Source organism: Peromyscus leucopus, chromosome 14, assembly GCF_004664715.2.
Source record: "Peromyscus leucopus breed LL Stock chromosome 14, UCI_PerLeu_2.1, whole genome shotgun sequence".
Lineage (NCBI taxonomy): Eukaryota > Metazoa > Chordata > Mammalia > Rodentia > Cricetidae > Peromyscus > Peromyscus leucopus.
The window spans coordinates 68,556,694-68,566,478 of record NC_051075.1 but is presented as its reverse complement, the minus strand read 5'-3'; the positions used below and the strand labels follow the sequence as shown (position 1 = coordinate 68,566,478).

The 9,785-nt window shown below is 35.6% G+C and overlaps 1 protein-coding gene and 1 non-coding gene across 4 annotated transcripts in view; one reads left to right on the top strand and one right to left on the bottom strand.

The window, feature by feature from the left end:
• The first annotated feature begins 223 nt into the window (after nt 1-223).
• Nucleotides 224-9,785, top strand: part of Tc2n (tandem C2 domains, nuclear) — a 44,430-nt gene continuing 34,868 nt past the window's right edge. Inside the window, exons 1-2 of one of the 3 annotated variants that reach the window (XM_037210785.1) lie at nt 224-378; nt 9,670-9,772. The gene's annotated coding sequence lies outside the window, so the exon portion shown is untranslated. Of the gene's footprint in view, nt 638-9,669; nt 9,773-9,785 lie in introns of all 3 variants that reach the window. The other 2 variants (XM_028888291.2, XM_037210786.1) reach the window with 2 other exon arrangements.
• LOC114706083 lies at nt 7,534-7,636 on the bottom strand. The gene has a single exon (XR_003736478.1). It is a non-coding gene; the product is annotated as a U6 spliceosomal RNA (small nuclear RNA).

Below are 9,785 nucleotides of genomic sequence, written 5' to 3'. Positions count from 1 at the left end.
GAGGGACGGGGAGGTGGGGACACCTGAGGGGGTGGGGGGGAACAGTAACTGAAGAGCAGGGGCGGGGATTCCTTAAGAAGGAGCCTGGCTGTCCTGGGGGAGGGGCCCCTGAAGGGGGTGGAGCGGCTCTGTGGGCCAGGAGCGGCCGTGGGCTGACCGGGGGCGAGGGGCGGGGCGCAGGGCATGGCTTGGCGAGGTGCTGGGCGGAGCCGAGCGCTGAGGAGACCGAACTGCCGGGCGTCAGTTACAGGTGGCCGGGAGGGGTGACGGGGGCGCCTCCGCAGCGCTGGGTGCGGCGAGGGCGCCCGCGCCTCGGGAGCCTTAGGTGAAGACGCCAAGGAGAGCGCGAGACGTCGGCCGGGAGCTGCCTCGGCTCAGGTGCGCTTCTCCTTCCGGACGGGTCTCCGTCTCTTGAGTCTTTTACTTTCTGTCAAGGGTCGCGGTGGCCTAGGTGCGGCCGGCTGTTCCCCAGTCTCCTCAGGACGCCAGCAGGGTGCGGTGGAGGTGAGGCCGGACCCGCCCGGCGTGGCCCGTGGTCTCGGTGAAGACGCCTGAGCCCAGGCGAGTGTGGCCTCAAGCCTGCCCCTGCCCGCGCTGCTTCGCGAGCCCCAGGTGCTTTTCCGGGCGGGCGAGTGAGGTGAGCAGCCTAGCGTTTACCTGGGAGACTCCTTGAATGGAGGAAAGGGGGCGAAAACGTCCTTTTCCCGTGTTTTGCACACTGCAATGGCATTTCTACCTCTTCTGTGCTTTTCTCTCTTCTATGATTCTCCTTTAATATAGGGAGCTAGAATAGTTAAGTTGTGGGACAGATGCCAAGCCAAACATAGATTTCTTTAAAGGAAGTACGTAAAAGTTTTTTGCTTTTGTAATTAAAATATTTTGACTCATTGCAGGTAGGCAGTCAATAGAGTTGTGTTTTCCCTTTTACTGTAACAGAATTTACAACAATTCCCGTTTTTTCCCCCTACTTGTTTATTCAACTTGGTTAAAACCATTTCTAGACGATAATGTTATTAGTATTTGCCTCTGAGATTCGAGATTTGTTTCTTATCATCATCTCCTTTGTAAATTTTTGTTTAGGGGTTGCTAAGGAACATTTTGCCCCTATAACTAGAAGAGAAACACTTTTTTTTTAATCCTTCACGAAAATTTAAATAGGTCTTGAATTTTGCTTTGTTTAATTTATAAATATTCATGAATAGAACTTATCGATGAAGAAATGAATGCAGATTGGGAGAAAATGAATTTGAGATTCTCTTAGGACATCTGGCAAGTGTTGTCTAGTCGGCATTAAGATTTATTGGTATTAGGTTTTTCTGAAACCAGACTCAGAAACCGTGTAAGGGTATAGATCGTTCTAGTAAGTACAGAATCAGAAGAGAGGAAGGCTATGGGAATTATGAATACTTAAGTGATGTGTAGAGAGAGCCAAGGAGACCGAGGAGCCTTGAGAAAAAAATGAGAAATTCTAAGAGACAGTGGGACTTAAGGAGTCAGGAGAGGAGAGTTTTAATGAAGCCTTCAAGTGACACGAATCAAATGGATCAGGAAATAAAGTGCCTATTGACTTAGGTAGCTAAGGAGAGGGTCTTTGCCTTCAGCAAACCTAATTTGAGTAAAATAGTAAGGGCAGAAGCCAAATTTGAATGAATTCGAGCTGTGAATAGAGGATAAAGAAGTAAAAATATTGGGTGTAGAATCTATATTTTGAGAAAGATTAGGAATGGTGACAGCAGTGGTTGTTAGAGGGGATCTTATTGTGGAATTGGAAAGAATATGAAGACTATAGAATTGCTTTTAACATTCATTGGCCTCTCTCAAACTGTGGAAGCTGAGAACAAATAGCTGGTCATAATGAATAGCACTATTTATAAATTGTGAATACTATTTTAGTACATTTTACATTCAGCAGTTTGGGTTCAGCAGTTGCTATTAGTACTTAAGCTACAAATATGACTATGTCAGACTGTATTTCATTTGAAGTCCAGTACTGTGATACTCCAAACTTGCTTTTAAGTTATTTGACTTCTTCAGGTATATCCTAATGATTCCTCTAGATAACTTATGTGGAAATCAGATGTTTTTACTAAATTACAATTGCTGCATATATTAGAGCTTTGGGTTTAATGTGCATTTAAACAAAAATGCTCTTGGATTAAATTTTCAGTATAATGGGTTTCACTTTGATCTCCATTGGAAGTTTTGTTATTCTGAAGTTCAGATAGTACTTTAATGAATATATTATTTAGGAATATGGAAAGGATAGTTCAGAGGGAAAGTCTGACTACCAAGTATTATATATGAATCTCCGATAGTTGTGCTGGTGGGAGTTTAATTTGACTAAATCATTAAAAAAAAACCTTTTCAGCAGTATTTAATAATGTGAAACACACATAAATTGTGTGCAAACAGTTACCCAACAAAATTCTAGAAAATGTAAACAGGACAGAAAACACATTAAATTGTTACAGTGAAAGAAAGTAAGTGGATGGATTAAAAGGAGGCATTGGGTAACCTTTGGGAATGTTGGATGTATTAATTTACTGGATTGTAATAATACTTTCCCCAAAATATTCATATATGACTTATTTAATTGTAAATTTTAAAAATGTGCAGTTTGTTTCAGAACAGTTATACACTGGTAAATTAAGAAAGTAAATAAAAAGAGGAAGAATTGACAGCATTTGTGTATAGTTATTTTCTTTGACTACTACAGTTATGTCAGGGTGATAGGATTGTGAACACTTTTAATTTTCTTCATTTTTACACTGTATTGTGAATATATAATTGAGAAACTATTTAACATATGCAAGATGGCATTAAACACATCTATAGATTTAAAGAATAGAGATACTCATGTACTTAAGAAATAAGACATAATATATTTAAAGTTGTCCTGTGCATTCTATATTTTTCCTTTTCTTGATTTTCTTTATAATTGTATTACATGCCTATATATTTCTAAAAATTGTATTGTTTGGTTTTTTCTGTTTCGAGGTGAAATATAAAATTATCCTGTATGATTTGTGACTTATTTTTTATACAGGGTGTCATTGTGTGGCTTAGATTGGTCCCAAACTTGCCATTCTCCTCTCTCAGCCTCACAAATGAAGGGATTATAAGTATCTACCACCACATCCTGCTCTATGACTTCAACACTATATTTGTGATATTTTTCCATGTTCTTTTGCTATAGATCATTTGTTTTTTATTGCTGTTTATCACCCTATTAGATGGCCTTTCCACTGTTTACCCATAATCCCTTGATAGGTGTTTAGTGTACATTCTTATCTTTTATTTTTTACTTTTTGGCATTAAAAGCTGTTTTGTGATACCCTTCCAGTCTTTGTTTCTTTATATCCATGTATATGAATTTCTTTTGGCTTTTAAAATCTAATAGTAGATGTAGCATGAATCTTAACAGTTCTTATTAGTAAAATCAAACCAGAAGCCAATTATTGGGGTGTACACTGGAAGATCAGAGAGACAGAACAAGCCACAGCTACCTCACCTTGCCAGTTCCTCAGCTAGTCCTGTTTCCTCAGACTGGAAGCCTCTGTGTCCTCATCCAGAATGAATCTCAGCTGAACTGCTGCTAGAAGCCTGAAAGCTTAACCAGTCAAATGCTTAACCAGCCAAATGCTTCTAGTTTCTGGTCTCCACGCCTTATATATCTTTCTGTTTTTGCCATTACTCCCTGGGATTAAAGACTCACTTCTTGGGATTAAAGGCGTGTGTCACCATGCCTGGCTGTTTCCAATGTGGCCTTGAACTCACAGAGATCCCAGATGGATTTCTGCCTCTGGAATGCTAGGATTAAAGGCGTGAGTGCCAACATTTTCTAGCCTAAGTATCTAGTGGCTATTCTGTCTCTGACCCCTGATAAGTTTATTAGGGTGCACGGTATTTTGGGGAACACAATACCACCACAAGTAGAGCTGTGGGTCTTTATTTTTGCTGGATAATACTGTTATTTTATATGTTGCTTATATCATTTATACCATCATAAGTAAGTGTTCTCATTCTTATTACCATGTAAGACATTTGTACATTTGTATTTTGCCTGAAAATTTCCTTTTGATGACCTAGTGAGTGAAAAATAGTATCCTATTGCGGAGTTTAATTTACATTTCTTTAATTATTATTTAATTATCAACAACTATTTAATTGTTGAACTTTATGTAGTTCTATGCAGTCTGTTTATATCCTTTTCTTCTTTATCTTCTAGAAGTTCTTTGTCTATTTTTGAAATTGATCCTTTATCAGTTATGCATGTGTTCTTTTTCAGTAAATAGCTGTCTCCTTAGTTTGTAGTGCTTTTGAAGAACTTACCTTATATTTTAATATAGCTGGCTGTGTCAACTTCTTTTTATTTTCTACTTTTGGTGTCTTGTTTAATCTTTCCTTCGCTCCATCTTGTAAAAATGTAGTTTTATATTTTTTGCTGGAAGCTTTAAAACGTTATCTTTCTAAGGTGTGTATCTCTCAATTTTTCTGTAACACCTAAAACTACATTAAAAAATATTAAAAAACTGATATTAGGGCCAAGGAAATGGTTTGGAGAGTGAAAATACTTGTTCTGCAAGTTTTTTGGCCTAAGTTTTGATCCTGGGGAACACAAGTAGAAAGCTGATGCATTTATAATTCCAGTACTTCTATGGTGAGATAAGAGGCAAACACTGAAAATCTGCCAGTAGCTTGTGGGCCAGCTAGTCTGGAGTATATAGAGTATAGTGGCTGAAACAAGAGAGATCCTGCCTCAAAACAAGATGGAAGGAGAGAAACAACTCTTCAACGGTTGTTCTTTGACTTCCACAAGCACAAAATGGAATAAGTGTACCCTCATGTACACATACAATAAATGAGTTAGTTTTGAAAAATGGTATCATACTTAGCACCTGAGCCCATAGCAGGAAGCCAGCTAAACTATGTAGCTACTCCAAGACCATCTTAAACTATCAAGTAGCAAGACTTTGCCTCAAAAAACCATAGCTTAGGGGTATAGCTTAGTGGTTAAGTGCTTGCTAAGTATATGCAAAGTCATGGGTTTCATCCTCAGTACCACAAAAAGGGAAAAAAAAATCCTTTTGTATTTATAGCCTTAACCTATGTGTAATTATTTTAATGTGTGTATGTGAAGTGGGAGGATCTAGTTTTGCCCCCCCCCATATGGCTAATCATTTATTGAATGCTCTAATTTTTATCCTAGTGATCCTGTCATGTATCATATTTCTTTGTATCTGTGAGTGTGTTTTGAAGTTACTGTTTCTTTGAACTCTTTATATATCTTTCTTTATAGTCTTGCTTTAGTTGTAGAAAGAACCTTGACACTATGCCATGTTTCTTGTAAAATTAGACTTCTCAAATTGTTCTGTTTTTCCTTTTCCCTTTTAGAAGTAAACTTTTACTTTTTATAATATATTGCTTTATTTTTAAACAAGTACTATAATCACCTTAGTGACTAAAACAAAACAAAAAAACAAACAAAAACCTTATGATACTCTAATGTAAAGCATATTAGCTGTAAATCTTGTCCTATTTCACCAAAACTAATTTTAAGTTAAAAAGTAAACATGAGATTTTATTTTGGAAACATAGTAAGTTGCAGTATTTGGAACAAATTTTACACTGAAAACAACTAAGAATATTGTATCTTAAGAAATGTGAATTAACACGTCAAAAAGCTAAGAGAATGCTGGAAATATGAGAGTAAGGAGCTCTTAAGTTCTATTTACTCGAAGGGTATTTGCTTAGCTAGGGGAATTTAATGGCTATGAAATACTTAGGGTATTTGTAGTGCTAAGAACACTTGGAATTCAATCAGAGCACCTTGAAGATAAGCTAAAGAGAGAGCTTCTGTCTCTAATTCAAAGATCCCAAAGGGCCAATTTGTTGAGAAAGGAGCAAAAAATTACTCTATCATCTTCAAAGAAACAAAACAAAAAACATTGTAAGGGAAGTTACCTTGATGCTATCTAAAACAGAAGGAAGAAAAGCCTGTCCTTGGCAAGTTGTAACCATTCAATAAACTAAGTGGGGGGTGGGCCTGGGGCTGTGGGGGTATAGGGAGATAGTTATCCTTGATAAACTTACAAGAGATCTCTTTTTAGTTATCACTCTGTTAAAGTATACCATTCAGGAACAATCTTGTGGTTCCTCCTAAAACAGTGGCTCTCAACCTTCCTAATGCTGTGACCCTTTAATACAGGTCCTCATGTTGTAGTGGCTCCTAACAATAATATTATTTCATAACTGTAATTTTTCTACTGTTATGAATTGTAATACGAATATCTGATATGTGGGATATGATATATAATCCTAAAGGATTACGACCCACAGGTTGAGAATCACCACCCTAAACGGAACCTTGTATCCATTTGTACTATAGTAACTTCTTATTTTCTTTCCTCCAGTTTCTGGCAACACTAATTTATCTCGTGTCTGAATTTGCCTATAAATAGAATCATATAATGTGATCTTCATGTCTTCTTTTACTTAGCATATTATTTCCAAGGTTTATCCATGATATAGCATGAATTGGTACTTCATTCTTTTTTTGTTATTATTGTTAAATAGTACCAATTGTATAGACAAATATATGTCACACTTTATCTTTTTACTGATGGATGGTTGACTGTTCCTATTTCTTTACTTTTCTGAGTAAGGCTAAGTATGAACATTTGTGTTCAAGTTTTTTTTTTTTTTTTGCATGAAAATATGGTTTTCATTTTCATAGGTATATTAAACCAGAAATGGAATTCCTGGGTCATATGGTAATTTTAGTGACATTTTTGGTGAATACCATGGTATTTTTAACAATACATCTACACCATTTTACATTCTTACCAGCAATGTGTGATGGTTCCAGTTTTACTTCATATATTTTGTGTGTGTTTTCAATTACTGCTTGTAAAGTGACATTTCATTGTAATTTTATTGGTAGTTCCCTTATAGTCATTGAAGTTGATTCCCTTTTCATGTTTATTGGTCATTTTTTTTTTTAATCTTAGAGAAATACCAAATTCTTTGTCCACATGGTTTTTGGCTAGTTGTCAAAACATGAATTTAAAATAATCAAGTAAACAATTACATACAAATACATATCCTTAAAGATGTCAGTTTTTATAAGATAGAAGTTTTTTATGTTCCCAATGAAAGTATCATTAGACTTTTTTTTTTTTTTCTCTTGGAGATAGACCAGACTGCAGAGTTAATTGGTAAGATCAGACAAGCATGGGTAGCTAAGGAAAAGCTGAAAGTGAAGAGCAATAAGTATGGCTACTCCTGCTGTACATTTTAATTCAAAACTAAAATCACATGGTGTTTATATAGGAATATATTGACCAGTGGAAGAGAATAAAAAATATGGAAACACACCCAATTACACATGGAAATTTAATATTTTAATAAAGTGAACATCCTAACAGTAGTGGAGAAATTAAGAATTTTTTTAAAAATTGTACTTTATTTATCTATCTATTTATTATTTTTTAAGTGTGTGCATAGATGTGTGTGAGTTTCAAGTATAGAGGTAAAAATACAGAATGCTTCACCAGTTTACATGTTATTCTACATAAGGGCCATGCTAATCTCCTTATCATTCTAATTTTAATATATGTGCTGCTGAAGTGAGCACATGGAATTTTGAGTATGTGGTGTTTGTAGTATACACTGGTATAAAATAGGTTTGGATACATTTTTCATACCATGCACCATGATGACCATATAAAAAAATAATTAAAATAACTTGAAGATGCCAGGTGGCATGGTGCACGCCTTCAATCCCAGCACTTGGAAGGTAGAGGCAGTCAGATCTCTGAGTTTTAGGCCAGCCTGGTCTACAAAGTGAGTTTCAGGACAGTCAGGGCTACAAGAGAAACCCTGCCTTGATAAACAAACAAAAACAAACAAGCAAAAAACTTGAAAAGATGGATCAATTATTTATGACATAGATATGGAGAAACTTTATTATGACTTAGTCTAGCTGCAAAAATTAAAATCATAGATATAACTATGTATGTAGGTGTATATATGTTCATATGTTTATATATCCAAGGTGCTTCAGAATCTGACACTTCAGTGCTAATATAATGCTGTAAGTAGAAAATTTCACATCATAAAACTTTGTTTCATAGACAAAATTACTTTTGTATATATAAAATATATATGAAAAAAATACATTTCATACTTAGATCTGGTTTCTCCCCTAGGTATCTTGTTATGTATGTGTAAATATTGTAAAATCCAAAATCTGAAACACTTTTGATATCAAGCATTTTAGACAACAGGTACTCAATCTGTGTGTGTGTGTGTGTGTGTGTGTGTGTGTGTGTGTGTGTGTGCATGCGTGCGTGCGTGCACGCGCGCGCGCACACACACACACACACATCTAGGACTTTCCACATGTTAGGCAAATGCTCTGCCACTGAGCTACATCCCAAGCTTAAAGAAACACTTTTGCATAATAGTAATCAAAGCAAGAAGCAAATGACAGATAAAAAGAACATTTCTCGCTTATATGATGAACATGAGTTAACCTCTGAAATAATAAAAAAAAACCCCTCTAAACTAGATAAATGGGAACTTATGAACACAGATAATTCATAGAAATAACTATAGTTTAGCCTTATGTGTTAAATGATGTCCAACATCAATTTTTAAAGATTGTTATTTTTACTTTATGTGTATTGGTGTTTTGCCCACATGTATATATGTGTACCACATGAGTGAAGTGCCAGAAGAAGGTGTTGGAGTTACAGGCTGTTAACTGCCATATGGGTGTTGGGAATTGAATGCCAATCCTCTGAAAGAGCAACTAGTGTTCTTAACCCCCTAGCCATTATCTCTCCAGCCCTTCCCAACATCATTTTTTAATAAGGGAGATGCAACTTAGGACAACGAAGGCCAATCATTTCTTTCCTATCACACCAACAAAATTGCAGCATTTGAATGACGTTTTGTTGGCGACAAACGTGATTTTATATACTTTTGTTGTGAATATGAAATGGTAGTGATTCAGAGAAATTTTAGCACTACAAGCAGAATTACACATATGTACTTTTTGACCCAGTAGTCCTATATCTTACAGATATATACTAAGAAATATCTGAGTAATATATGTACACATAACGAGTGCTACTATTTCTAATAGCAAAAGTTACAACAATCTAAATATTATCTTGAATTCAACAAAACAACTCTTAAAAAATAGAAACTGTAGGTGAAACTAGATAAAAGTATAATAAATTTTTCATGTTGCTCATGTTAAATTTTTGTATGTGATAATGCTATTATTATTTTTTTAAAAAAGAGTACCTTTTAGAAATGTTATAATCCATTTCAGATATTGTTTGTTTATACTTCAGCTAGTGAGGGCATCTCAAAAGTTAACTTCTGAGGCCCATCACATCTTTTAATGATTACTATTTAAGTATGTTAGATTAAATTATATGATTGGAATTTATTTAAAAGTAAGCTAAAAGTATAGGGCAAGTGAAAGGTAGAGATGAAATAAGATTTGCAATGAGTTGAAAATTATTTAATTTTGGTGATTTTGTTATTGTAGGTTCTCTTTATGTTTAAATTTCCCATAAAATGCATAGATTTTAAGTAGGTATAAATGAAGAGAGTTCCTTAGGAACAAACACATTTGTTTCTTTGGCCTTTCAGGGTAGAAAATTGGACAAAAGTCCTCATGCACCATGTTCCAGATATAATACATAATCCATTTGCAATATATCCTATTTGTATGCTTGCCTAACCACCTACCTCTGTAAGTATGTGTC